The sequence below is a fragment of the Octodon degus genome, unplaced genomic scaffold (assembly GCF_000260255.1).
Source record: "Octodon degus isolate 3935 unplaced genomic scaffold, OctDeg1.0 scaffold00144, whole genome shotgun sequence".
Lineage (NCBI taxonomy): Eukaryota > Metazoa > Chordata > Mammalia > Rodentia > Octodontidae > Octodon > Octodon degus.
Genome location: NW_004524720.1, coordinates 1,681,685 through 1,687,631, shown reverse-complemented (window position 1 = coordinate 1,687,631; position 5,947 = coordinate 1,681,685). Strand labels below are relative to the sequence as shown.

The following is a 5,947-nucleotide window of genomic DNA, read 5'->3' as shown; positions in this document are numbered from 1 at the left end:
TTCTGATTTTTCTCAGAGGGGCTGAGGAGATAGCTCCGTGGTTTAAGCACCTGCCTGGCAAGCATAAGGACCCAGATTCGATCCTTGGTACAACATGCTGTGCTGGCCACTGAAATCGGGCGTGGTGGTGCACACCTGTAATCCCTGCTGGGGAGGCTGAGAGAGGAGAATCACTGAGTCCGAAGCTGCATAGCAAGACCCTCTGCCAAATAAAAGAATTCTTAAAAAATAAAACTAGACACATTTTTCACCATGCACTAATCAAAACAGATCAAAAATTCTAATTAAAACAGAAACAATAAACCTGCTGGAAGACAGAGTAGGTAGCTTAAAGACATCGGTGTAGGTAAGGACTTTATGAACAAAATTCCTATATGCACAGTAAATAGCACAAAGAATCAACATCTGGGATCTCATCTTATTAATAAGCTTTTTGCACAGCAAAAAGAGTAAAAAGACAACTCACCAATTATTTTTTTTTCAGGACCGGGATTGAACTCAGGACCCTGCACTTGCCAGGCAATGCTTATTCTACTGAGCTATCTCCCTGGCACCCACCAAAAAATCTTTGCTGTATGTTCAATGAATTATATCTAGAATATATGAAGACTGAAAAAAAAGACCAAATTTAAAGAATCAATCCAAAAACGGACATATGAAATGAATAGACACACTTCTCAGATAAATAGAAATGACAAATATATGAAAAAAAATGTTCAAAAGCACTGGTCTTTTGAGAGATCGAAATTAAAATACTGAGATTCCAACTCACTTTTTTTTTGGGAGGGGGGCATTGAGTCTCACTACGCAGCTTTGACAGGACTCAGTGATCCTCCTGTTTTCAGCCTCCCCAACACTGAGATTATAGGTATGCAACACCAACTGCTCTTGGTGGCCGGCTCAGCATGCCCAGAGGGTGGGGCCAGTGAGGACTGTGGAGCAGGGAAATCAACCCTGATCCCTGAGCTTGCCTAAGCAGGCACTTAGTTAGCTGAGCTATCTCACCAGCCCTCCAACTCACAGAATGGCTATTATCAAGAACTCAGTAACAAATGCTGGAGGGGCTGTGGAGAAAAACCTTTTTCCACTGTTGGTGGGCATGTAGATTAATGCAAGCACTGTGGAAATAAGTGTGATCACTCAAAAACACTAGGGCTAGTGTGAAACCAGAAAACTGCCATAACATAGTACACCCGTGGTGGCCTGCTAGCACGGGGGCAGCACCGCCAAGAGGAATAAAGGTTTGCAGGATTTATTATTTTCATAAACTCACTTTAATCCCAGGTTTGAAAGGTATCTAAAAGGACCATCTTGGTAAAACCCTCTTCTGATGCATGACTTATACCTATGAATCTTCATCTAATGGATGCCTCACTGTCCTCAATGACAGGAGACTCATTTTCTCCAGCTTTTAGTTGACTACTCATTAGTTTTCTAAATATAAACCAATTCTAAGCATTTCCTTGGTGTTTTGAGTGGTCCAGTCTTTCTCACCCAAGAAATAAAATTAAGATATGATTGAAGGGAGAAAAAAAAAAAAAAAACCTAATGCCTAGAGGTCTCATTGAACCTACTACCCTTCTTGTTATCATCCTAAAGAATTAAAAGCATCATACCACAGTAATATATGCACATCTATGTTTACAGCAACATTGTGTAATAGCCAACTCAGAAACAGCTCAAATGTCCATCAACTGATGAACAGATAAAGATCTGGGTTTTTCATACAACGGAGTAGTACTACGCTGCCATAAATAAAAATATGCTTGAGATATTTGAAGTTAAATGGATAAACCTGTAGACCATGCTGTTAAGTGAAATAAATTGGGCACATATATGTAAATACTGCATTATTTCTCTGTAGTAAGAAACCAAAAATGTAAATAAGGACCAAAATGTATAATAGATACTGGGAAATGGGAAGAACATGTTCAACTGAGAAGGGGAAAAAGGGAGGTGGAGAGGGGAAATGAAAGATGGGACAAGATTTTTAAAAAAAGAAAAGGAAGAAAGAAAAAGATAAATAAATAGAGCTAAGGATGCAGCTCACTGCAAAAGCCTTGGGCTCAATCTCCAGCATCACATATTTTTAAAAGCAAAGAGAGTGATGTATGTATCTCACTGACAGAATGCCAGTCCAGACTGAGCCCAGTATTAAGATTTAACTTAAGAGCAAAGGCACCAGGCTCAATCCCCAGCACCACACCCATACTTTACACAAAAACAAAAAATACAGTATGTGTAATACACTGCAGGTTTACTAGACACTGCTTAAAGTTGTGCTTTATTTTATACCTGAACATCCTGCTAAAGCCTCTGGCACACACAGGTATGGTTTTGGAGCAGTGATTGGATCACGGGCTAATAATGAACCCTGGATGACTCACTGATGAGTTTATACTGACTGCCCTGTGTGTTGGGCAAAGGTATGTCACTTGAGTGTGTCCTGGAAGGGTTTCTTTTGCCCTCTCCTCCCTTTAGTCTTTCTCTTGCTTCCCACACACACAGGAGCTGTCTCTCCTCTGCTGAGCCTCCTAGCCATGCTGTCCTGCTCAGGGGCCAGGTAACTGAAATCTCTACAAACTGACTGAAAATAATAATCTCTGCAGTTACATGTGTGTTAGGTACTGTGTCTCAGTGATGGGAAAGTAAGACAGTTAACATAAAGCAGTACTTTCTACCCCTTCTCTGTAATTTCACTTTTCCTTCTTTGCTATGGAGTCTAATAACACCAATGCTACACTGCTGTCTTTATGCCTTCACTCTTTCTCTTTATTCCCAAATTCATATTTAAAAGATTTTCCTGGGCTCAGAGAAATAGCTCAATAAAATAGGCACCTGCCTGGCAAGCATAAGGGCCTGAGTACAATCCCCGGTTCCACCAAAAAAAAAAAAGATTTTTTTCTATCCTTCACAAGCATTTCCTTTTAACATTATCCATTTGGATAGGAACCAATGCAACACCTTTGATCAGAATTCTCCGCTATTTCCTTTGTCTCACCCAGTATTTTCTTGTTTTTCTTTTTTGACAGAACCTGGGATTGAACTCAGGCCCACGCACTTGCCAGGGAAGCGCTTATTCTACTGAACCATCTCCCTGTCACCCACAATTTTCCTAGTGACTACACTTATGTTAGTTTCTGAAAATTAACTTCTAAGCTAGTCAAAGCTTGGAGTGCCTAACTGTAACGCCAACACAGAGATGTCACTGATAATCCACTCAAAATATACTCACATTATATTCAAAGAAAAAAGCCTAGGAGTTAAAAATATAACTCTTTGAGGGTAGCATAGGGGAAAAGCTTTATGACACTGGATCTAGCAATGATTCTTAGACATGACACCAAAAGCAAAGGCAACAAAAGGAAATTTAATAGATAAACTGGTCTTTATGAAAACTTAAAGCTCTATAGCAAAGCACAGAGACCACAGTTCAATCCCCCAGCACCACATGCCAGCCAGCCCCCGCCCCCTGGTGGGCTTAGCTGGCCACACACAAGTAAATAAAATTTTAAAAAAACTTAAAGCTCTAGCCCAGCACTCTAGGAGCTTGAGCCCCATTCAGGGAAATTAACAAGACCCTGTTTTTAAATAAATAAAAAGGGCCAGCGAAATAGCTCAGCTGATTAAAGCACCTGCAAGCAGGCACAGGGGCCAGGGGTTCGATCCCCAGGCCTGCCATGCTTACCCCGCTGCCAGGGCATGCTGAATTCCAGCTTTTAGGAGGCTGTAAACAGGCAGATCACCACGATCTAGTAGTGAGACCCTGAATATCCTATAGACTCTTTCCTAAAATACATAAATAAATAAATAGAGGTGGGAATGTAAGTCAGTGGGAAGGCCCTAGGTTCATTTCCCAGGATACAAACAAAAAATGCTCAATGCAATTTAAAAATGGTGAAATATACATTTCTCCAAATAAGATAATCAGAAAACAAAAAGGATATAAAAAGATGTTCAATATTGTACATTATCCATGAAATGCAAATCAAATATACAAGAGGTCAGGCATGGTGGCACACAACTGAAGTCCCAGCACCTGAGGGACTGAGGTAGGAGGATTCCCATGAGTTTGAGGACACTCTGGGCTACATAACCTACCTATCTTTTTTTTTTTTTTTTTTTTGACCAGGGATTGAACTCAGGACCATGTGCTTGCCAGGAAGGCATTTATGCCACTGAACATATCCCTGGCCTAACCTACCTGTCTCTAAAAAAAAAAAAAAATAAGTAAACAAATAACAAGTCACAATTAGATACCACTTCACAGATGAGAACAAACATTGTTTAAATTATAACAAAGAAAAAGAACAAACGTCCAGTTTGTAGAAAAACTGGAAGCTTTGTGAAGTGGTGCTCAGAATATAACATGATATAATATAATGTTACGACCACTTTAATGATTCCTCAAAGTACTAAACCAGAAATCACACTATGATCTAGTTAAATATATATATATATATATATATATATATATATTTTTTTTTTTTTGAAAGCAAGGACAGGTGTGTGTGCACCCATGTTCATACCAGTATTACAAGAGCAAAAACTAAAATCAAACCAGGCATGGTGGCACACACCTGTAACCCCAGCACTCTCAGGAAGCTGAGGCAGAAAAACCATAAGATTTAGCCCAGCCTCAGCAATTCAGTGACTTAGTACAATCCTATCTCAAAATAAAAAGGGGGAAAAAAAATAAAAACAAAAATAAAAAGGGCTGAAGATGTGGCTCAGTACAAAGGAACTGTGTTCAGCACCCAGCAACTCTCCAAAAAGTGAAAATAACCAAACTACCCAAGCAACATATAAATGTATTATACACAACAGATGAATTGACATAAGAGTTGTAACACATGTTCTAACATAGACTAGCCTTGAAAACATTGCATGAAGTCAAACAAACCAGACAGGGACAAATAGTTTATGATCCTACATATATGTGAGATGCTTAGAATGGACAAATAAAACTTAAAACTCCCATTGGACAAAGAGTCATACACCTCTAATGGATCTGCACTGGGCAACATGAGGTGGTAATGAGGGAAAATAGGAGTTCATAGCTGCAAAGTTCTACTGGTAGTAATGAAATATTTCAGAAATGGTACAATGGTTACCATCACATTGTGAATATAACCAATGTCACTTAAAGATTGTTAAAAGCACATATTTTATTGTGTTTTTACCCCTCCCAAAATACTATCCTTATTCTAAGTGCTTGCAAATCTAGTTCACACATAAAACAAAGTTAGGATACAGAGCACCTGGGATAGTGGTGTACACCTATAATCCCAACACTAGGGAAGCTGAGGCAAGAACATTACCAGGAGTTCAGGGCAGCCTGAACTACAGAGACCCTGTCTCAAAAAAAGAGTTATGATACATAAAAAAGTATTTGACTCTCAATGCAAAATGTTCTCTAAAAAAATTTAAGGGGATGGGGAGATAGCTTGGTGGTCTAAGCGCCTGCATGACAAGCACAAGGACACAGGTTCAATCCCCGGTACCACATGCTGTGCAGGCCCTGTGCTGTGCTGGCCACCAAATCCGGGTGTGATAGTGCATGCCTGTAATCTCAGAACTGGTGAGGCTGAAACAGGAGGATTACTATGAGTCTGAGCTGCATAGCAAGACCTTGTGCTGAATAAATAATTCTTTAAAAAACTTAGATGGATGCTTCCTAATCAAAAACAGTATTTAAAACTGCAGAGACAGACTGTCATTATTTTGTTCATTTCAGGCAGTCAAATCAAGAGAAAGCTTAAGTTTTCTCTGAAGGATCAAGACTACTCAGAGATCTTTTGTTACTCATTATTTCAGTGACTTTTTTTTTTTTTTTTTTGAACCAGCAGGGATTGAACTCAGATCCTTGTGTTTGCCAATCAAGCGCTTATCCTACTGAGCCATCTCCCCGGCCCCTTTCTATTGATTTTGTTACCAGATCAGTACT

At 39.5% G+C, this 5,947-nt stretch overlaps 1 protein-coding gene across 3 annotated transcripts in view; it reads right to left on the bottom strand.

Annotated features, from left to right (window-relative positions):
- Positions 1 to 5,947, bottom strand: part of Cul2 (cullin 2) — a 122,691-nt gene that overhangs the window by 97,494 nt on the left and 19,250 nt on the right. Inside the window, exon 1 of one of the 3 annotated variants that reach the window (XM_023701937.1) lies at positions 4,581 to 4,602. The exons of the other annotated variants lie outside the window; for them this stretch is intronic. The gene's annotated coding sequence lies outside the window, so the exon portion shown is untranslated. Of the gene's footprint in view, positions 1 to 4,580; positions 4,603 to 5,947 lie in introns of those variants that run through there. 3 annotated transcript variants of the gene reach the window in all.